General features: G+C 37.3%; 1 protein-coding gene across 3 annotated transcripts in view; it reads left to right on the top strand.

Moving 5' to 3' along the window:
* Window positions 1-21425, top strand: part of LOC109276311 (coiled-coil domain-containing protein 7-like) — a 270114-nt gene extending 248689 nt beyond the window's left edge. For all 3 annotated transcript variants that reach the window (XR_008419683.1, XR_008419681.1, XR_008419682.1), the window contains one exon: window positions 21312-21425. The gene's annotated coding sequence lies outside the window, so the exon portion shown is untranslated. The remainder of the gene's footprint in view (window positions 1-21311) is intronic.
* The last annotated feature ends 2649 nt before the right edge of the window (window positions 21426-24074 follow it).

The following is a 24074-nucleotide window of genomic DNA, read 5'->3' as shown; positions in this document are numbered from 1 at the left end:
TGCCTCCTGTGCTTCCTTCCTCAGATTAGGGAAGTTTTCAACTATTATTTCTTCAAATAAATATACTTACCCCTTTTCTCTCCATTTTCTTCTGGGACTCTTATAATATAAATGTTATTATGTTTGATGGGATCATTGGGTTCTCTAAGTCTATTCTTGTATTACACAATTCTTCTTTCTCTCTTTTGTTCAGCTTCATTGCTTATCGTTGCTTTGTTTTCCAGGTCATTAATTCATTCCTCTGCTTCTCCCAGCCTGCTGTTCATTGCAACAAGCATGTTCCCAATCTCATTTATTGCATTCTTCATCTCTGATTGATTCTTTTTTTTTTAGTCTTTCATCTCTGTGATAAGGGACTCACTGATGTCTTCCAGTCTCTTCTCAAGCATCAGTGAATATCATTAAGATCATTGTTTTAGATTTTATTAATTTCTTATTTTTATTTTTTTAAATGTAAATTATTGTCAAATTGGCTAACATACAGTGTGTAAAGTGTGCTCTTGGTTTTTGGGGTAGATTCCCATGGTTCATCACTTATATACAACACCCAGTGCTCATCCCAGCAAGTGCCCTCCTCAATGCCCATCACTCATTTTCCCCTCTCCCCCACCCTCCTATCCACCCTCAGTTTTTTCTCTGTATTTAAGAGACTCTTATGATTTGCCTCCCTCACTCTCTGTTTGTAACTATTTTGTTCCCCTTCCTTCCCCCCATGGTCTTCTGTTAAGTTTCTCAAGATCCACATATGACTGAAAATATATGATATCTGTCCTTTTTTTTTTTTTAATTTTTTAACGTTTATTTATTTTTGAGGCAGAGAGAGACAGAGTATGAACAGGGGAGGGGCAGAGAGAGAGGGAGACACAGAATCTGAAACAGGCTCCAGTCTCTGAGCTGTCAGCACAGAGCCCGACGCGGGGCTTGAACTCATGGACCGTGAGACACCCAACCGACTGAGCCACCCAGGCGCCCCGATATCTGTCCTTTTCTGACTGACTTATTTCACTCAGCATAATACCTTCCAGTTCCATCCATATTGCTTCAAATGGCATGATTTCATTCTTTCTAATTGCCAAGTAGTATTCCATTGTATATATAAACCACATCTTCTTTATCCATTCATAAATTGACGGACATTTAGGCTCTTTCCATAATTTGGCTATTGTTGAAAGTGCTGCTATAAACATTGGAGTACATGTGCCCCTATGAATCAGAACTCCTGTATCCTTTGGATAAATTCCTAGCAGTGTTATTTCTGAGTCATAGGGTAGTTCTATTTTTAATTTTTTGAGGAAACTCCACAGTTTTCCAGAGCAGCTGCACCAGTTTGCATTCCCACCAATAGTACAAAAGGGTTTCATTTCTCCACATCCTCACCAGCACCTGTAGTTTCCTGAGTTGTTAATTTTGGCCATTCTGACCGGTGTTAGGTAGTATCTCCATGTGGATTTGATTTTTATTTCCCTGATGATGAGTGATGTTGAGCAATGTATCATCTGTTGGTTGGCCATCTGGATGTCTTCTTTGGAAAAGTGTCTATTCCTGTCTTCTGCCCAATTCTTCACTGGATTTTTGTTTTTCGGGTGTTGAGTTTGGTAAGTTCTCTATAGATTTTGGATACTAAGCCTTCATACAATATGTCCTTTGCTAATATCTTTTCCCATTCCATCAGTTGCCTTTTAGTATTGTTGATTCTTTCCTTTGAGATGCAGAAAATTTTATCTTTTTTTCCCTTTCCTTTTAATTTTTGAATTTACATCCAAATTAGTTAGCATATAGTGCAACACTGATTTCAGGAGTAGATTCCTTAATGTCCCTTACCCATTTAACCCATCCCCCCTCCCACAACCCCTCCCGTAACCCTCAGTTTGTTCTCCATATTTATGAGTCTCTTCTGTTTTGTCCCCATCCCTGTTTTTGTATTATTTTTGTTTCCTTTCCCTTATGTTCATCTGTTTTGTCTCTTAAAGTCCTCATATGAATGAAGTCATATGATTTTTGTCTTTCTCTGACTTACTAATTTCACTTAGCATAATACCCTCCAGTTCCATCCATGTAGTTGCAAATGGCAAGATTTCATTCTTTTGGTTGCCAAGTAATGCTCCATTGTGTGTGTGTGTGTGTGTGTGTGTGTGTATATATATATATATATATATATTCATATATATATATATATATATATATTCCTATATATATATATATATATTCCTGTATATATATATATATATATATATATATATATATATACATATATATATATATATATATATATATGTATATATATACACACACACACACACACACACACACACACACACACAACCATTTGACAGGTATAAGGTGGTATCTCATTGTGGTTTTGATTTGCATTTCCCTGATTTTCCTGATGTGGAGCATTTTTTCATGTGTCAGTTGGCATCTGGATGTCTTCTTTGGAGAAGTGTCTATTCATGTCTTTTGCCCGTTTCTTCACTGGATTATTTGTTTTTTGGGTATTGAGTTTGAGAAGTTCTTTATAGATTTTGGATACTAACCCTTTATGTGATATGTCATTTGCAAATATCTTCCCCCATTATGTCAGTTGCCTTTTAGTTTTGTTGATTGTTTCCTTCGTTATACAGAAGCTTTTTATTTTTATGAGGTCCCAGTAGTTCATTTTTGCTTTTGTTTCCCTTGCCTCCAGAGATGTGTTGAGTAAGAAGTTGCTGTGGCCAAGATCAAAGAGGTTTTTGCCGGCTTTCTCCTCAAGGATTTTGATGGCTTCCTGTCTTACATTGAGGTCTTTCATCCATTTTGAGTTTATTTTTGTGTATGGTGTAAGAAAGTGGTCCAGGTTCATTCTTCTGCATGACGCTATCCAGTTTTCCCATCACCACTTGCTGAAGAGGCTGTCTTTAATCCATTCGATATTCTTTCCTGCTTTATCAAAGATAGTTGGCCATATGTCTGTGGGTCCATTTCTGGGTTCTCTATTCTGTTCCACTGATCTGAGTTTCTGCTCTTGTGGCAGTACCATACTGTCTTGATGATTACAGCTTTGTAGTATATCTTGAAGTCTGGGATTGTGATGCCTCCTGCTTTGGTTTTCTTTTTCAAGATGCTTTGGCTATCAGGGTCTTTTCTGGTTCCATACAAATTTTAGGATTGTTTGTTCTAGCTCTGTGAAGAATGCTGGTGTTACTTTGATAGGGATTGCATCGAATATGTAGGTCGCTTTGGTTAGTATCGGCATTTTAACAATATTTGTTCTTCCTATCCAGGAGCATGGAATCTTTTTCCATTTCTTTGTGTCTTCTTCAATTTCTTTCATAAGCTTTCTATAGTTTTTTGGTTACATTTATTCCTAGGTATTTTATGGTTTTCTGTGCCACTGTGAATGGAATCGATTCCTTGATTTCCCATTCTGTCGCTTCATTGTTGGTGTATAGGAATGCAACCAATTTCTGTGAGTTTATTGTATATCCTGCAACTTTGTTGAATTCATGAATCAATTCTATCAGTTTTTTTGTGGAATGTTTTGGGTTTTCCATATAGAGTATTATGTCATCTGTGAAGAGTGAAAGTTTGACCTCCTCCTGGCCAATTTGGATGTCATTTATTTCTTTGTGTTGTCTGACTGCAGAGGCTAAGACTTCCAATACTATATTGAATAACAGTGGTGAGAGTGGACATCCCTATCTTGTTCCTGACCTTAGGGGGAAAGCTCTCATGTTTTCCCCATTGAGGATGATATTAGCATGGGGTTGTTCATATATGGCTTTTATGATCTCGAGGTATGATCCTTCTCTCCCTACTTTCTTGAGGGTTTTTATCAAGAAAGGATGCTGTATTTTGTGAAATGCTTTCTCTGCATCTATTGAGAGAATCATATGGTTCTTGTCCTTTCTTTTATTGATGTGATGAATCTCGTTAATTGTTTTGTGGATATTGAACCAGCCCTGCATCCCAGTTATAAATCCCACTTGGTCGTGGTGAATAATTTTTTTTAATGTATTGTTGGATCCAGTTGGCTAATATCTTGCTGAGGATTTTTGCATTCATGTTCATCAGGGAAATTGGCCTATAGTTCTCATTTTTAGTGGGGTCTCTGTCTGGTTTTGGAATCAAGGTAATGCTGGCTTCATAGAAAGAGTTTGGAAGTTTTCCTTCCATATCTATTTTTTGGAACAGCTTTAAGAGAATAGGTGTTAAGTCTTCCTTAAATGTTTGGTAGAATTCCCCTGGAAAGCCATCTGGCCCTGGACTCTTGTTTTTTGGGAAATTTTAAATTTCTAATTCGATTTCTTTACTGCTTATGGGTTTGTTCAAATTTTCTATTTCTTCCTGTTTCAGTTTTGGTAGTCTATATGTTTCTAGGAATTTGTCCATTTCTTCCAGATTGCCCATTTTATTGGCATATAATTGCTCATAATATTATTATTGTTTTTATTTCTGTTGTGTTGGTTATGATCTCTCCTCTTTCATTCTTGATTTTATTTATTTGGGTCCTTTCCTTTTTCTTTTTGATCAAACTGGCTAGTGGTTTATCAATTTTGTTAATTCTTTCAAAGAACCAGCTCCTGGTTTCATTGATCTGTTCTACTGTGTTTTTTGTTGTTGTTGTTGTTGTTATTGTTGTTTTGGTTTCAATAGCATTAATTTCTGCTCTAATCTTTGTTATTTCCTGTCTTCTTCTGGTTTTGGGTTTTATTTGCTGTTATTTTTCCAGCTCTTTAATGTGTAAGGTTAGGTTGTGTATCTGAGACCTTCCTTCTTTAGGAAGTCCTAGATTGTTATATACTTTCTTCTTACTACAACCTTTGCTGCATCCCAGAGGTTTTGGGTTGTGGTGTTATCATTTTCATTGGCTTCCACGTACTTTTTAATTTCATCTTTAACTTCTTGGTTAGCCCATTCATTCTTTAGTAGGATGTTCTTTAGTCTCCAAGAATTTGTAAACTTTCCAAATTTTTTCTTCTGGTTGATTTTGAGTTTCGTTGGGTTGTGGTCTGAAAATAGGCATGGTATGATCTTGATCTTTTTGTACTTGTTGAGGGTTGATTTGTGTCCCAGTATGTGGGTTATTCTGGAGAACATTCCATGTGCACTGGAGAAGAATGTATATTCTGCTGCTTTAGGATGAAATGTTCTGAATATATCTGTTAGGTCCATCTGGTCCAATGTGTCATTCAAAGCCATTGTCTCCTTGTTGATTTTCTGATTAGATGATCTGTCCATTGTTTTACATGGGGTGTTGAAGTTCCCTACTATTATAGTATTAATATCAATTAGTTTCTTCTTGTTTGTGATTAATTGATTGATATATTTGGTTATTCCACATTTAGAGCATAAATGTTTATAATTGTTAGGTCTTCTTGATGGATAGACCCTGTAATTATGATATAATGCCCTTCTTCATCTCTTGATACAGTCTTTATTTTAAAGTCTAAATTATCTGAGATAAGTATGGATACTCTGGCTTTCTTTTGTTGAACATTAGCATTATAGATGGTTCTCTACCCCATTACTTACAATCTGAAGGTGTCTTTAGGTCTAAAGTGGGTCTCTTGTAAACAGCATATAGATGGATCTTGTTTTCTTATCCATTCTGTTACCCTATGTATTTTTATTGGAGCGTTTAGTCCATTGACATTTAGAGTGAGAAATTAAAGATATGAATTTATTGCCATTATGATGCTTGTAGAGGTGGAGCTTCTGGTGGTATTCTCTAGTCCTTTCTAGTCTTTGTTGCTTTTGGTGTTTGTTTGTTTGTTTGTTTGTTTTCATGTTTTCTCCCCTCAGGGAGTCCCCATTAAAATTTCTTGCAGGGCTGGTTTAGTGGTCACAAACTCCTTTAATTTTTGTTTGTCTGGGAAAATTTAATCTCTCCCTCTATTTTGAATGACAGCTTTGCTGGATATGGAATTCTTGGCTGCATGGTTTTCTGATTCAACACATTGAATATATCCTGCCACTCTTTTCTGGCCTGCCAAGTTTCTGTGCATAAATCTGATGCAAACTGGATGTATCTTCCCTTGTAGTTTAATGACTTTTTCCCCTTGCTGCTTTCATGATTCTTTCCTTGCCTGAGTATTTTGTGAATTTGACTATGATATGCCTTGTTGATAGTTGGATTTTGTTGAACCTAACAGGAGTCCTCTGTGCTTCCTGGAATTTGATGTCTATGTCTTTCCCCAGGTTAGAAATGTTTTCCACTATGATTTGTCCACACAACCCTTCTATCCTTTTCTCTCTCTCTTTATCTACTGGGACCCCTATGATTCTGATGTTGTTCCTTTTTAATGAGTCACTGATTTCTCTAATTCTTAAATCGTGCTCTTTTGCCTTAGCCTCCCTCTTTTTTCTGCTTCATTGTTCTCCATAAGTTTTTCCTCTGTATCACTCTGCCTCATCCATCCTTGCCACTGTGGCATCCTTTCGAGATTGCAGCTCAGTTATGGCATTTTTATTTCATCCTTACTAGCTTTTACTTCTTTTATCTCTGCCGAAAGGGATTCTAATCTATTTTCAACTCCAGCTAGTATTCTTATTGTCGTGATTCTAAATTCTGTTTCAGACATCTTGTTTGTATCTGTGTTGGGTAATTCCCTGGCTGTTGTTTCTTCCTGCTCTTTCTTTTGGGGTGAATTCCTTTGTTTCATCATTTTGAAGGGAGAAAAGGAATTAAGGAGGTAAAAAATTAAAAAAATTAAAATTAAAAAAATTTTAAATTAAAAAATTAAAAACCACACACACACACACAAAAATCAAAAAGATGATGCTAGATTCTAGGTGTGTTTTTGTCTGGGTGTTGAAAGGGGCTTGATTAGAGAAAAAAGGGGAAAGAAAAGAAAAAGAAATCATTTGAAAATTTGAAGAAATGAATAAACTGAAATAGAATAAAATGAAATGATGGAAGTTAAATAGAATTTGAATAAATTTACAAAAAGTAAAATTATAGTAGAAAAAATGAAAAATATTTTTAACAAAAATTGAAAATAAAAATATTTTTTTCTCTTTCTGTATTCAACAAAAAAGAAATAAAAAAGAGAAAAAAGAAAACAAATTGAATAAATGGACCAGTGAACAGACTGAAATACGTTTGAAATTACTTTGTTTTCCCCTAGAAGTCAAACTATGAAGTGCTTTATAGTCCATAAACTAAGCATTTGCAGAGACGTGTTCCTGAAGACTGAGGTTGGCCCAGTTGGGCTGGGCTTAATGTAATGGTTCCATTCTGCACTAGATGGCACTGCTTAGCTTACTGGTATGAATTGTGGCGCTTATAGGTGTGTATACACATGTGCGGGAGGGTTGAAAATGGAATCACTCAGCTACCCAGTCTCTAGTATTGGAACTCTGTTTTCCCCAATCTGCAACTGTGCACCTGTCCTTTGTCTTTGGCTTCTACTCCCCTCTTTGACACTGTCTGTGACCAAACCCCAGGCAGCAACTCCTGCTGAGTTTTATCTCAGATGTGGCTGTTTTCCCCAAAACCTTATATCTGAGGGACTGTGACTTTGATTCCTTTTGCCCCTCTGTGGGAGGGTCTCAAGGAGCAATGGCCAGGTGCTGGCCAAACCCAGGAATGTTTGCCAGACCATACTGCTGCTGATGCCTAGAGACTGTGGCTGGGTGCCAGCCCACACCAGAAAAAGTTCACAGGATCATGTAGCAGCAGTGTTTCAGGCATTATGGTAAATCACAACACATATCTGGCACAAGGCTTCACCCCCAAAGACCTTGTTCAGCATCAGTGAATGTGGTTGTTCTCCTGGGTCCACTTGGGCCTTTGCCTTTGAGGAAGCCACATAGACTCTACCAGATGTCCTCCCAGCAGGGGAACTGCCTCTCCTCATGTGGCTTGAAGACCCCCAGACTTCACTCTGCTCCTGGGGATTTGCCCTTCTCACCAGAGCACTGCCAGATATCAAGCTGCAGATTTCAGATTCTGTGTGCCCCCACCCTGTTTATAGAGTCTTAGTAGAATTGAAACCCTCTTATTTCTCCTTTCTCCCTTTTTAGTTCAGTCCCTGTGGCTGTTACCACTTTTCCACTTTCTCTCTAGCTGTTTTTGGAGGAGGGAGGAGCATTTCCTGTATTCTCCCCCACCCCATCTCCCTTCTCTCTCCTCACACAAAAACAGCTCCCTGCCCTCCGTGGCTTTTCTCTCCCCCAGTTCACCTCTCTGTACCATGTACCTGCTGAGTTCTGTGGTTCAGATTGTGCATATATGTTGCGTTAATCCTTGAATCAGTTTTCTAGGTGTGCAGAATGGTTTAGCAGTGATCTGGCTGTATTTCATGGATGCGAGACACAAAAAAACCCTTCATGCTATTCGCCATCTTGGCTTCTCCTCTCAGAAGCTTTTTATCTTGATGAGGTCCCAATAGTTCATTTTTGCTTTTAATTGCCTTGCCTTTGGAGATGTGTCAAGCAAGAAATTGCTGTGGCTGAGGTCAAAGATGTTTTTGCCTGCTTTCTCCTCTTGGGTTTTGATGGTTTCCTGTCTTACATTTAGGTCTTTCATCCATTGTGAATTTATTTTTGTGTATGGTGTAAGAAAGTGGTCTAGGTTCATTCTTCTACATGTTGCTGTCCAGTTCTCCCAGCACAATTTGCTTAAGAGACTGTCTTTTTTTCCATTGAATGCTATTTCCTGCTTTGTCAAAGACTGACAAAGATTGGCCATACATTTGTGGGTCCTATTCTGGGTTCTCTATTCTATTCCATTGATCTATGTGTATACTTTTGTGTCAACACCATACTGTCTTGATTATTACAGCTTTGTAGTAGATGATGAAGTCTGGGATTGTGATGCCTCCCGCTTTGGTTTTCTTCAATATTACTTTGGCTATTTGGGGTATTTTGTGGTTCCATACAAATTTTAGGATTGTTTGTTCTACCTTTAAGAAGAATGCCAGTGCAATTTTGATTGAGATTGCATGGAATGTGTAGATTGCTTTGGGTAGTATTGACATTTTAACAATACTTATTCTTCCAATCCATGAGCATGGAATGTTTTTTTCATTTATTTGTGTTTTCTTCAGTTTCCTTCATAAGTTTTCTATAGTTTTTCAGCATACAGAGCCTTTATTTCTTTGGTTAGGTTTATTCCCAGGTATTTTATGGTTCCTGGTGCAATTGTAAATGGATCAGTTTCTTTATTTCTCTTTCTAATGCTTCATTACTGGTGTGTAGAAATGCAACCTATTTCTGTACATTGATTTTGTACCCTGTGACTTTGCTGAATTCATGTATCAGTTCTAGGAGTCTTTTGGTGGAGTCTTTTTGATTTTCCATGTAGACTATCATGTCATCTGTGAAAAGTGAAAAGTTTACTTCTTATTTTCCAATTTTGCTGCCTTTGATTTCATTTTGTTGTCTTATTGCTGAAGTTAGGACTTCCAACACTATGTTAAACAACAGTGGTGAGAGTGAACATCCCTGTTGTGTTCCTGATCTCAGGGGGAAAGTTCTCAGTTTTTCCCATTGAGGATGATATTAGCTGTGGGCTTTTCATATATGGCTTTTATGATGTTAAGGTATGTTCCTTCTATCCCAACTTTCTTGAGGGTTTTTATTAAGAAAGGATGCTGTATTTTGTCAAATGCTTTGCTGCATCTATTGACAGATCATATAGTTTTTGTCCTTTCTTCTATTAATTTGATGTATGAATTGATTGAATTGCAAATATTGAACCAGCCCTACAGCCCAGTAATGAATCCCATTTGATCATGGTGAATAATTCTTTTAATATACTGTCGAATTCGATTTGCTAGTATCCTGTAGAGAATTTTTGCATCCATGTTCATCAGAGATATTGGCCTATAATTCTCCTTTTTTTTGTGGTGTCTCTGTCTGGTTTGGGAATCAAGGTATGCTGGCTTCATAGAATGAGTCCAGAAACTTTTCTTCCGTTTCTATTTTTGGAATAGCTTGAGAAGGATAGGTATTAACTCTGCTTTAAATGTCTGGTAGAATTTCCCAGGGATGCCATCTAGTCCACGACTCTTGTTTGTAGGGAAATTTTTGATAACAGATTCAATTTCTTCACTAATTATGGGTGTGTTCAAATTTTCTATTTCTTCCTGTTTGAGTTTTGGTAGTGTGTGGGTGTCTAAGAATTTGTCCATTTCTTCCAGATTGTCCTGTTTGTTGGCATATAATTTTTCATAGTATTCTCTGGTAATTCCTTGTATTTCTGAGGGATTGATTGTGATAAATCCATTTTCATGATTTTATCTGTTTGGGTCCTCTCTCTTTTTGAGAAGTTGGGGTAGGAGTTTATCAATTTTGCTTAATTTTTCAAAAAAACAACTCTTAGTTTCATTGATCTTTTCTTTTTCTTGGATTCGATATTGTTTATTTCTCCTCTGATCATTATTTCTCTTCTTCTGCTGGGTTTGGGGTTTCTTTGTTATTCTACTTCTAATTCCTTTAGGTGTGCTGTTAGATTTTGTATTTGGGATTTTCTTGTTTCTTGAGACAGGCCTGGATTGAAGTGTATTTTCCTCTTAGGACTGCTTTGCTGCATCCCAAAAGGTTGGATTGTTGTGTTTCATTTTCATTTGTTTTCATATATTTTTGACTTTTCTCTTTAATTGCCTAGTTGACCAGCTCGTTATTTACTAAGATGTTCTTTAACCTCCATGCATTTAGAGGTTTTCCAAACTTTTTCCTGTGGTTGATTTTAAGTTTCTTAGCATTGAGATCTGAAAGTGTGCATGGTGTGATCTCAATTCTTTTGTATTTATTGAGGACTATTTTGTGAACCAGTATGTGATCTGTCTTGGAGAATGTTCTGTGTGCACTTGAGAAGAATGTATATTCTGCTGCTTTTGGATGAAAAGTTCTAGTATATCTGTCAAGTCCATCTGGTCCAGTGTATCATTCATGGCCATTGTTTCTGTATTGATTTTCTGTGTAGATGATCTGTACATTGTAGTAAGTGGAGTATTAATGTTCCCTGCAATTACCACATTCTTATCAATAAGGTTGCTTATGTTTGTGATTAATTGTTTTATATATTTGGGGGCTCCAATATTCAGCACATAGACATTTATAATTGTTAGCTCTTCCTGATGGGTAGACCCTGTAATTATTATATAATGCCCTTCCTCATCTCTTGTTACAGCCTTTAATTTAAAGTCTAGTTTGTTTGATATAAGTATGGCTAGTCCAAGCTTTCTTTTGACTTCCAGTAGCATGATAGATAGTTCTCCATCCCCTCACTTTCAATCTGAAGGTGTCCTCAGGCCTGAAATGAGTCGCTTGTAGACAGCAAATAGGTCTTGTTTGTTATCCATTCTGATACCTTATGTCTTTTGATGGAGGATTTAGTCCATTTTCATTCAGTGTTATTATTGAAAGATATGCGTTTAGCATCATTGTGTTATCTGTAGGTTTCGTGCTTATAGTGATGTCTCTGCTACTTCGTGGTCCTTGCAACATTCCACTCACAGAGTCCCCCTTAGGATCTCTTGTAGGACTGGTTTAGTGGTAATGAATTCATTCAGTTTTTTTTATTGTTTTTTTTTGTTGTTGTTTTGGGGAAAGCCTTTATCTCTCCTTTTATTCTGAATGACAGGCTTGCTGGATAAAGGATTCTTGGCTGCATGTTTTTCTTATTCAGCACATTGAAAATTTTTGTCACTCCTTTCTGGGCTGCCAAGTTTCAGTATATGGGTCTGCTACTACCCTTATGTGTCTACCCTTGTAGGTTAAGTCCTGTTTATCCCTAGCTGCTTTCAGAATTCTCTCTTTACCCTTGTATTTTGCCAGTTTCACTATGATATGTAGTGCAGAGTATCAATTTAAATTATGTCTGAAGGGAGTTCTCTGTGCCTCCTGGATTTCAATGTCTGTTTCAGATGTGATTTGTGCAAGTACACCTTCAGCCCTTTTCTCTTCTTCTTCAGGAACTCCTATGATATGGATATTGTTCCGTTTCATTGAGTCACTTAGCTCTCTAATTCTCCCCTCGTGGTTCAGTGTTTTTTCTCTCTCTTTTTCTTAGCTTCATCTTTTTCCATTCACTTAATTTCCCCTCTGCCTCCCCAATCCTTACTGTCACTGTCTCGAGTTTATTTTACACCTCATTTACAGCATTTTTTAATTCATCATGTCTATTATTTAGTTCCTTGATCTCTGCAGCAATAGATTCTCTGCTGTCTTCTATACTGTTTTCAAGCCCAACGATTAATCTTATGACTATTATTCTAAATTCTCCTTCAGTTATATTGTTTACATGTGTTTTGATCAATTCTTTATCTCTCATTTCTTTCTCGAATTTCTTTTGAGGAGAATTCTTCTGTGTCATCATTTTGGCTAGTTTTCTGTCCCTTATTTGTTTTAAAATCTTGTTATGTGCCCTGCACCTATGAGCACTAGTATATTAAAGAGAGGTCATACACTGTCCAGGGCCTAGCCCTTCAGGAGGTGGTTTTTGGAGAGTGTTACTTGCTCTCTATTGTTGTGACTTTGATTACTTTATCTCCCTACCATGTTTTGGACCCTCCCCCAGGTATGCTTTGATTTTTTCTTTGAAAGCCCTGGAAAGGAAAACAAACAACAAAAAAACAAACAGAAAACAAAAACAAGCAAATGCACAAATAAACAAAAAAACAAAACAAAAAAAACCCAGAAACACCAGCTACAAGTAAACAACAGGGTGGAGGAAGTGCTGCTGGAAGAGGCCTTATCCTATACAAAGAGAGAAATGACAGGGACTGGGGAAAAGAAAAGAAAATAAAATTAACCAGACAGAGAAACTATAGGGCTTAATCCAGAGAGAGAGAAAGGAAAATAAGGAAGGAGGTGTAGAACATGTATCAAGAGAATAGATTACATATGCCTGCTTAAACAAACAACCAGTGTAACCAGTCTAGAGGAAAAAAGAGATAAGAACAAGAAATGGAAGGTTGAATACATATATATAATAAGAATTGTCTGAGGATTAAATAAGGCAGTGCAACAGCGCTGGTATGGACTAGGGGATATCTGGTTTGTCAGTGTCAATCTCGCTCTTGTAGATAAGCAGTCATCAGGCATGGGGCAGAGTGATTTGGTGTAGGCAGGTCCTGCCTCTCCTGTGGGCCCCCTATCCATTTCCTGAAGCCCAGCCTTGTTGGTGATGGGGAGAAAAATGGTGATGCTCCAGTCTCTTCTCCGTGGACCAGGTGTCCCAAACCACTCTGTACAAGCCATCTTCACTGTGCAACAGTCACAAACGAGGTGGTTTGTCCCACTCCATGACTCCCATGCCTCCCTGGAACTTGGCTGGGATTTAATCCCCGATGTCTTAAAGATTCCTGCTCCATTTGTCCTACTTCCAGGGAAGAGCTATTCTGCTGGCTCACAGTGGCCTGCATGCAATTGTCCCTTTCCACCATCTCCTGCACCTCCCTGGTGCTCGGCTGTGACTTAAACCCTGATGTCTTTAAGGTTCTTACTCCATCTGCCCATGTTTTGGGGGAAGTGCTGCTCCTTTGAGTGGATATATGCCTTCTTCCCAGAACACTCCAGGGAGGGGATTGCTTTCTCCCACTGCAGACTGAATCTCTGAACTAGTTACAGAGCCTGGGGCTGGCTCCCCTTCTCCCCACGTGCGCGAACAGGACAGCCAGCCCCAGTCCAAAGAGAGCCTTGCAGTTAGAGATTGGATCTTTCTCTGTCCCAGTCCATGTTTTTCTCTTGTCCAGATACCATCCTACATTTCCCCAGCCTCTCTTTCTCTTCCCTTTGTCTCTCCACAGAAGGGGATCCCTCCCCTTTGTTCATTTTATCCCTCCCAGTTTGCAATCATGAACCTATGGCCTGTCAGATTGCCCTGGTGGGTCCCTAGAAGCATCTCTATCACTTTGCCACCCAGACTCTTGGAGTTCATAGTCCTTTGGCCTCAACTCTGCTTTGAGAGAGGAGGGAACTTTGGATCCTCCTACTTCTCTGCCATGTTGACCCCTCCTCCTCCTATTTTTTATTTTTAAAGTGATCTCTACCCTCCACATGGGATTCAAACTCATGATCTTGAGATCAGATTCACATACTTTACTGCCTGAGCCAGCCAAGTGTCCCCTTTATGATAATTGCTCTAAAATCTGCATTAAGCATGTTATTATATCTGTTTTACTTAGATCTCTGGACGTGGCCTTATCTTGTTCTTTCATTTAGTATAAATTCCCATGTCTTCTCATTTTCTCTAAATTTTTATCTAAATTTATGCCTGTTCTCTGTGTTGGAAAAGCCAGTTATATCTTCTGCTCCTGAAAATACTGGCCTTATGAAGAAGAGGTCATGTAGTGCCCAGGGCCTCACACTTCAGGGAGTGCCTACAGTGTATGTTGTGTGTTCTCTGGTGTTGTGTTTTGGCTGCTCTATCCTTCAGGGAAGTTATCTGCAGAGGTTCTCCTTGCCTGCTGTGGGCAGTGTTTGGCACCTGGCCTGAAAGTGGTGAGTTTTAACCAGGCATGCTCTTGTCTGTTTGTGAAATGAGACCTGTCATTACCTCCACTGGAACTGAGGCCCTGTGAAACTCTGCAGTTGGGAGAAATGGAATGGGCAGGGGTTTGTGCTGGTCTTGTTGGGGAGGGGCCCACCATGCTGGGACTGAGGTAAGCATGACTGAGTGGGCAATTACAATGAAGTGTGGGGGGATGGTGGTTATTGTAAGGAAGTTAGGCAGACTTTGTCCGCATTGCACTGCTTCCTGCAAGTGGTTCTGTGTTTATCCAGAGCGGTGGGGAGGGAAATGGCACAGGGTAGCTCCTTTGTTCCTAGAGTGGTATCTCTGTGAATTCTGCCTCTCAGGGACATGCTTTGAGAAGAGCAAATAATCTCCCTACTGGGTACTCCCAGGCACTCTTCAAATCTCTATATCCATGCTGTATGCCTTCTGGTTTTTTGCCTGCCTTCTCTCTAAGAGCAGCACAGTGCTCTCCAGGGTCTATCCCAGGCAAACCCACTGACCTTTAATACTCCAGACTTTAAACCTCCCTGATTGCAAGAACTCATGAAATTCAGCCTCTTGTTTTCCAACCCAATGGCTATGGGGACAGGTTCTCTTTGTGCATTTCCCTGTGTGCTTCTCTCTCTCTCTTTTAACCCTTCTCTGTAAGCATGGCTATCTCTCTTCTGCAGCAGCCCCTAGGAACCATTTTGCCCTTAGATCACATCTCTGCACTTCCTACCTTCTTTCATGTGGCTTCTTCTCCCCCTTTAGTTTTGGAGTTTGTTCTGTTAGTCTTAGGCCAATTTATGTGGCATTTAGGATGATTTCATAATTTCCTAGTTGTATTTATGGGATGAGGTGAGCCTAGGGTCCTCCTACTCTGCTACAATTTTCCTGTCTCTATTCTATTTGTCTATGTATCTTTATGCCACGAGCAAACTATTTTGATTACTTTTGCTTTGTAATAAGTTTTAAAATTAGGAAATGTTAGACCTCTAAGTTTGTTATTATTTCTTTGAGATTCTGTATAAATTTTAGGATGAATTTTTAAATTTCTATCTCTACAAAAAATGCACATAAAATTTTTTTAGGGATTACACTGTATCTATAGATTGCCTTAGGCAGTACGAATGTTTTAACAATATTAATTTATCTAATCCATAAACATAAGATGTCTTCCATTTATTTGTGTTGTCTTTAATTTTTTTTAGTAGTGTTTTATAGTTTTCAGTGTACATATATTTTGCCTCCTTGGTTAAATTTATTCCTACTTATTTTATTATTGTTGATAGACTTATTTTTCTTTTTAGTTTACTTTTCATATTTTACATTGATAGAGTATAGAAATGTACAGTTTTTGTACTGTGATTTTGTATCCTGAACTTTTGCTGAATTCATTCATTAATTCTAATACATTTTATATGACCCTTTAGGGTTTTCTATGTATAAAGATCCTGTTATCTGTGAACAGAAATAATTTTACTTCTTTCTGTATAAATTTTATTTATTTATTTATTTATTTATTTATTTACTCACTCACTCACTCACTCACCTGCTATGGTTAGGAATTCTAGTACTGTTGAATAGAAATAGTGAATGTTCATCTTTCCTTTTTTCTTATCTCAGAGGAAAAATGTTTGGTCTTTTACTTTAATAATGAGAGGATGTTGAATTTTTTCACATGCTGTTTCTGCTTCAGTTGAGATGGTCGTGTGTGTGTGCGTGTGTTTGTGTGTTTTAATGCTGTTAATATTAGCACATGACATTAATTGATTTTCATATATTGATTCATCCTTGCATTTCAGGAAAAAAGTCCCACTTAGCTCTGAGTTTAATCCTTTCAACAAGCTCTTTAATTCTGTTTGCTAGTATATTGTTAAGGATTTTTTATGTATGTTTATCAGGGATACTGGCCTGTAAGTTTCTTTTCATGTAGTGTGTTTGACTTTGGTATAAGATAGTGCTAGCCTAATAACATGAGTTTGGAAGTGTTGTCTTTCATTCAGTTATTTGGATCAGTTTGAGGAGGATATGTGTTAAATTATCTTTAAATACGTGGTAGAATTCTCCAGTGGAGCTATCTGATCCTGGTCTTTAATTTGTTGGGAGGTTTTGATTACTGATTTAATCTGTTTACTATTTATTACTACTTATTTTGGATTTTCTGTTTATTCATGATTCAGATGGTATGTTGTGTAGTTCTTGGCATGGAATTGTTTGTAATGTTCTCTTATAATCCTTTTTATTCTTGTGGTATCAGTTGTAATATACCTTCTTTCATTTTTTATATAATTATTTGAATCTTGTTCCTTTTCATCCTAGCTAATCTAGCTATGTGTTTCAATTTTTTTTTTATTTTTTCAACGAACCAATTCTTGGTTTCATTGATTTTATTTATTGTTTTCCTCTTCTCCATTTCATTATCTCTGCTCTAATATTTATTATTTCCTTTATTCTGATAGCTCTGGATTTTTTTCTTCTTTTGCTAGTTCATCGAGGTGTGAAGCTAGATTGTTTTTTTGGGGGGGATGTTTCTTCCTTTTTTTAAGTTTATTTATTTATTTTGAGAGACAGAGAGAGCTAGCAGGGGAGAGGCAGAGAGAGAGGTAGAGAGAGAATCCCAGGCACTGACAAGTAAGGAGCCTGATGCGGGGCTGGATGCAAGGCTGGATGTGGGGCTGGATGTGGGGCTCAAACTCACCACCTGTGATAGATCATGACCTGAGGTGACACCAAGAGTTGGACGCTTAACCGACTGAACTACCCAGGCTCCCCTCTTACTTTTTAATGTAAGTGTTCACAGTTATAAATTTGCCTTTGAAACTACTTTCACTACATTGCATACATCTTGGATGTTAGGTTTTCATTTTCCATATCTCAAGATATTTTCTAATTTTCCTTATGATTTCTGGTTTGACCCCTTGGTTTTTTAAGAATGTATTTTAAATTTTCAATATATGTGTGGATTTCTCAGTGTTTCTGCTACTGTTGATTTTTAGTTTCTTTTCATTGTGATCAGAAAAGTTACTTTGCATGATTTCAGTCTTTCAAATTTTGTTAAGACTTGCCTGTGGCCAACATGTGGTCTATCCTGGAGAATGTTCCCTGTACACTTGAGAAAAATGTGTATTCTGCTATTGTTGGAGATTTCTACATATATCTGTAATGTCCAACTTGTCTGTAGTGTTTTTCAAGTACTCTGATTTCCTTATTGTTCTTTCCATTATTTGAAAGTGGGGTATTGAAGTGTACTACAATTTTTGTTTTATTTCCTATTTTTTATTCATTCTGATTAATGTTCGCTTCATATATTTAGAAGTTTCATGTATTGTGCATAGATATTTATTATTGTTATTATTCTTGAAGAATTAACTTTTTATTATCAGATGTCTTAATTTGTCTTTTGTAATAGTTTTTTTTTTAATGTTTATTTTTGAGAGAGAGAGAGACAGACAGAGAATGAGTGGCGGAGGGGCAGAGAGAGAGGGAGACACAGAATCTGAAGCAGGCTCCAGGCTCTGAGTTGTTAGCACAGAGCCTGACTCAGGGTTTGAACCCATGAACTGTGAGATCATGACCTGATCCTGAGTTGGATGCCCAACCGACTGAGCCACCCAGGCACCTCTCTTTTGTAATAGTTTTTGACTAAAAATCTCATTTGCCTGTTAATAGTATCTAGTGCTAGTTAATAGGTCTAGTGCTAGGAACTTCCTCAGCTTTTGCTATCTGGGTAAGTCTTAATTTTCCCTTCATTTTTGAAGGACAGTTTTGCCAAATATAGTATGCTTGGTTGACAGTATTTTCTTTTGGCACTTTTAATATGTTATCCCAATGTCTTCTGGCCTACAAGGTTCTTGCTGAGAAATCTACTGGTGTAAAGTTATAGAGGCTTCCTTGTATGTAGCAAATTGTTTTTCTTTTGCTGCTTTTAAGATTCTCTCTTTGTGTTTGTCTTTTTTTTAATATGAAATTTATGTCAAATTGGTTTCCATACAACACCCAGTGCTCATCCCAACAGGTGCCCTCCTCAGTACCCATCCCCCATCCCCCATCAACGCTCAGTTTGTTCTCAGTTTTTAAGAGTCTCTTATGTTTTGGCTCCCTCCTTCTCTAACCTTTTTTTTCCTTTCCCTCCCCCATGGTATTCTGTTAAGTTTCTCAGGATCCACATAAGAGTGAAAACATATGGTATCTGTCTTTCTCTGTATGACCTATTTCACTTAGCATAACACTCTCCAGTTCCATCCACGTTGCTACATATTTCATTCTTTCTCATTGCCATGTAGTATTCCATTGTGTATATAAGCTACAATTTCTTTATCCATTCATCAGTTGATGGACATTTAGGCTCTTTCCATAATTTGGCCATTGTTGAAAGTGCTGCTATAAACATTGGGGTACAAGTGCCCCTATGCATCAGCACTCCTGTATCCCTTGGGTAAATTCCTAACAGTGCTATTGCTGGGTCATAGGGTAGATCTATTTTTAATTTTTTGAGGAACCTCCATACTGTTTTCCAGAGTGGCTGCACCAGTTTGCATTCCCACCAACAGTGCAAGATGATTCCCATTTCTCCACATCCTTGGCAGCATCTATAGTCTCCTGATTTGTTCATTTTAGTCACTCTGGCGTGAGGTTGTATCTGAGTGTGGTTTTGATTTGTATTTCCCTGATAATGCATCACGTTGAGCATCTTTTCATGTGTTTGTCTTTTAACAGTTTGTAATGTGTTTCAGTGTTGGTCTTTTGGGTTTTTCCTAGTTAGAGTTCATTCAGCTGGTTGAATTTGTACATCCATTTCTTTTCTCAAATTTGGGATTTTTTTGGTCATAATTTCTTCAAATAAAGTCTCTGCTCCTTATTCCCTCTCTTCCACTCTGGGATTTCTATATTGTGTATCTTGGTCAACTTGATAGTGTCTGGTAAATCCTTTATGGTTTCTTCACCTTTTTTTTCTCCTTACTCCAGAAATTTCAAGTGACTTGTCTTCCAGGTTTCTATTCTTTTTCTTCCTGAGAAAATTTGTTATTGAACACCTTTAGTGAATTTTTCAATTCAGTTATTGTATTGCTCAGCTCCAGAATTTTTAAAAACAGTTTCTATACCTTTGTTGATATTTTTTCCAAGTTTTTTGTTTAAATTCCAGTTAGTTAACATTAAATGTAATATTAGTTTTATGTGTAGAATTTAGTGATTCAACATTTACATATAACACCTGGTGCTCATCACAACAAATATACTTCTTAATCCCCATCATCTATTTAATACATCTTCCCCCTACTCACCTCCCCTCTGATAACCCTCTGGTTTGTTCTCTATGGTTAAGACTCTGTTTCTTGATTTTCCTCTCTTTTATTCCCTATGTGTATTTTTTCTGTTTCTTAAATTTTACATATGAGTGAAATCATATGGTATTTGTCTTTCTTTGACTGACTTATTTCACTTAGCATAATATTCTCTAGCCTCCATCCATGTCATTGAAATGGAAAGATTTCATTCTTTTTTATGGTTGAATAATATTCCATTATATATATGCATATATATGTATATATATTCCATTATAATTCCATTATAATATATGTGTATTCCATATATATGTTATATATATAGTATATAATATATATATATATATATATATATATATATATATATATGACGGAATACTATATATATACATAACACATAATCTTTATCCATTCATCAGTCGATGGACATTTGGGCTCTTTCTGTAATTTGGCTGTTGTTGATAATGCTGCTATTTAAATTTTATTCAGGCATCATATTCCTTATTTCATTAAGACATGTTTTTATTGTTTGTTTGTTGTGGTATGTCTTGTCATTTTTTGTTGAGATTTATGATTTTGAAAGCACAGCATCTCTCTCAGTATTTACAAACTGGCTTCATGCAGGGAAATACTTTGACAAATCAGCCTTGCAGAGAGGTTCTGAGACTTCTCAAACCTTTTCTGGGGAATGTGTATTCTCTGGGCTTGTGTATGCTCTTTTATTCATGGCTGCTTTTAACTCTCATAATTTCCCTAAGAGGGTCTCCCCTATTTCTTCTCAGGAGTTTTTGGTTTTGGTTCCTGTAGTATTTTTCTGCCTGTAATCTCTTGCTCTTCTGTCATGTGCAGAATTACATACATCCTATACCTCTAATGTGCCATGGTACTCACCTTTGTTTTCAGCAGCTTCCAACCTGGTATTTATCTATGCAGCTGTTTCCATCAGTATTTCAAGTCAGGCAAGATCGAAACCAGTAACTCAGGTGCTCCCAGATTTTCCACAAAGTTAGATACAAGTTCCACCTTTTTCTTTTCATCCCAAGAGAGAAGCTGGAAATTGGGAGCCTTCCCTGTGATTGTGGCATGCTGCACCAGGGAAAGGGTGCATCTAAAGTGGGAAAAATGCCATAATCCTTTTTATTCTTTTTGGTGCAGTTTTTCTTGGTAAGTAATTCACTTGGGCAAAGCAGCTTCAAACTGGTTTTTAGAGTTCTTTAAAAGGTGTTTTGGTTTGTACACTGTTGCTAACTCAGTGTTTTGGGGGGGGGGGGGGATGAAGGCCTGGACCTTACTAGTCCCCATCTTGCTGATGTCTTGTCCTATGATTAAATTTTAACTTAAGCATAAAATGCCTAACAGAGATTAACATAAAGTGCATTTGATGCCAAAGATTATTAATGAAATTATGAGATAGTTTTAATACATATATATTAAAATTCTCCTATTTTCATATCAGATCTGACATTATGGCAATTTATTTATAACTTTATAGAAATGAGGATAAATTCTGCTTTATACTTGTTATAAACTTGAAAGTTAGGGGTTTCACAACAGATCTGTTTCTATATTTATTCAACTAAATGTGTCTCTTTATGTAGCTCAGGTTGAAGTACCAGATGGAAATCTTATGCTTGATGAAAACCAAGATTCAATATCAAAAACACAAATGCAAGTAAAGAAACAGAGAACATCCAAAGGGGAAAGAAACATTAGTAAGTACAATTAAAGATAACTTTAAATTATTTTAATTAAACTCAGTAGAAGATTTTTTCCCTTTGGTTCATGAGTATATGTTTCAGATCATATTTTATGGGACATTTGTAGTTCCTTTGACCTTAATTGTAAATACCCTCAGATAATTAGAGAACAAAAGTCAAATTTTTCATAACTTTCGTTGGTATTTCTGGTTGTAATATTATTTCACAATCATAAGTTCTACACTCAGACACCAAGGCCAATTATGGGCCAGTAATTTTCTTGCAAAGGATGCAAGCCTTTCAGCAGGATGTGGTAGATGTTTCTGACCTGTGGCAGAAGGCTCCTACCACAACTCTAATTGGTAAACAGAGATGTTACTGAGAACTGTGAGTCATATAGCAAATGATCAGAGGAGCCTAGAGGAAAGGCACCCTACGAGTCCTGTTGGAGGGCTTCAAATACATTCTCTTGGCTGTGGCCCCACGAAAAGGAGGGACCTTTGAGGTAACCTAATAGATGAATGTCATCAAAAACCCCACATGGGGAATATGAGAGTGCAAGTAGCCAAATATTTCTGCCAGTAGTTATGCCTCATTTTCATTCGTTGAAGCAGAATGGGCAGTCTTGTTCTCTGGGTTGAGACATTGTGCTGCTTACAGATTATGCCCAGGAATTTCTATTAGGTACTTGGTAACTGTGCCTTGTTTGTTTTAATGGTCCAGCTATGTTGCCACATGTAGGTCTATAGGATGTCTGGTCCTTGTTAAGTTGTGCCCTTGTCTGGGCCCACTTGGATGTATTAATAGAATGGAAGCTTAGTGCTCTCTCTGAGTTTAGAACATTTCTAGGTCACAACTGTTTATTGACACAGATAGTTGGAAGATTTATGGAGCCTTGTGAAAGAATATTAATGGTGGGTTGCAATCCAATCCACATATGACAAATTTATCTTGATCATCTATGTGTACAAAGTTTCTGGATAGGGTATCTGTACTGTCTATTACAGAATACCAAATTCCTTCACTATGGATATTAACTTCCATGACAGTCATAATATTGTATACAACTAGTGCCTCAGTACTACATCACCGAGCTATGAATAATCACTGGAGTCTCTATGCACACAAGGACATATACCTAAGGTATATTGAGTTATTTAATGGAGAAGCAGTCACAAGAAGAATTTTTGCTTCATTAAGCTCATCAATAAGGGCAGTTATTTATTTTATTTTCCCTGGTGGATGTTTTTGAGAAACAAGGTACTAGATGCTAATAGTTGGGTAGTTTCACAGTCTTCCACCTGTCTTGATAAAGTGGCAAATTATACCAAGGGTTAGGGTGAAATCAACTAGACATTCATGTAGGTAATACTTCTATACTGACAATACATTTAGTAGCGGGGGTAGAGTTTTGAGGTGGCCTGAGTGGGCACATCATTGTGGAATTTTGAATAAGTTTCCCATTAGTGGTGGCTTTGGACCCCAAACCAATGAACATTATTGGTTTCCCCCTCATTTTGGTGTCAAACGTTGTGGAGATCATTGTCTTCTATGCACCAGTATCTCAAAGGCCCAGAAATGAAAGTTTCCTGCACATCTCCACTGAATTATGATGAGAGCAGAAGTCTTCTCATTCCCTCCCCGCCTCCCCCGCTGTGGGTACATGAGGCCTGGAACAACCCATTGTCTTATTTATTTTTGAAAGCCATAATATCTTGGTAATAGTTGGTGGAGCACTCTGATTCTTGGAAAGGATCACTGGGAAAAACAGAAACATAGCACCTGTATTAATCAAAGGATCCATTAACATAAGTAGTGGGTCTGTTGAACCACTGTTATCCCACTACCTGGCCATAATGTTCTAGGAGAAGAGCCCATTAGTCTACTTATTGAGTCTAAGCCTGTTTTTGGATAAACACACTCTTTGATCTCTTTAAAACCTTTGCCTAGATGGTCCAGGAGTGTTTACTAGATTACCATTTTTATATCACTCTCTCTTATGGTCAATCATTGCTGTTTTGGCAGTATCCACTATTACTTGTCCAGAAATTTTCCAGTTAAGATCCAGATAATATCATAGACTAATTGCCCTGACCTTGAAACTTTGTTTAATTGAGCTTAATGTCCAGCAATAGTGGCATTAATGAACCCAGAATTTTGAGTCTGGTAAAAAGTAATATCATCTACTATCCTCATACCTTTATTGTATATCCTAAGTACAATGGGCGGTTCATGAAATCACTATAGCCTCTTCAATTATAGTTAAAACATGTTTTATAAGGGCAAGAATGAGTCATCTGTCAAATCCAAAACATTACCCAGCTGAGGAAGGAGAGAGTCTTGAATGTCTGTGTTTTTTCATACCCCTTTCTTCCATCTCCTTGTGCAATGTATCCATTGTCAAAACTCTCTGAGAAAGGGTTTTTTTGTATTTGGAAACCAACAATATTACTTGACTACTTTATTTTTTTTCAAAATTTTATTTAAATTCTAGTTAGTTAATATATAGTGTAATATTGGTTTCAGGAGTAGAATTTAGTGATTCATCATTTACAATAACATCCAGTGCTCATCATAACAAGTGCCCTCCTTAATACCCATCACCCATTTAGCCCATCCTCCACCCACCTCCCTCTACAACCCTCATTTTGTTCTCTATAGTTA

Source organism: Panthera pardus, unplaced genomic scaffold (genome assembly GCF_024362965.1).
Source record: "Panthera pardus isolate Hobbes unplaced genomic scaffold, ASM2436296v1 HiC_scaffold_6, whole genome shotgun sequence".
Classification (NCBI taxonomy): Eukaryota; Metazoa; Chordata; class Mammalia; order Carnivora; family Felidae; genus Panthera; species Panthera pardus.
This window is presented reverse-complemented; position numbering and strand designations above follow the sequence as displayed.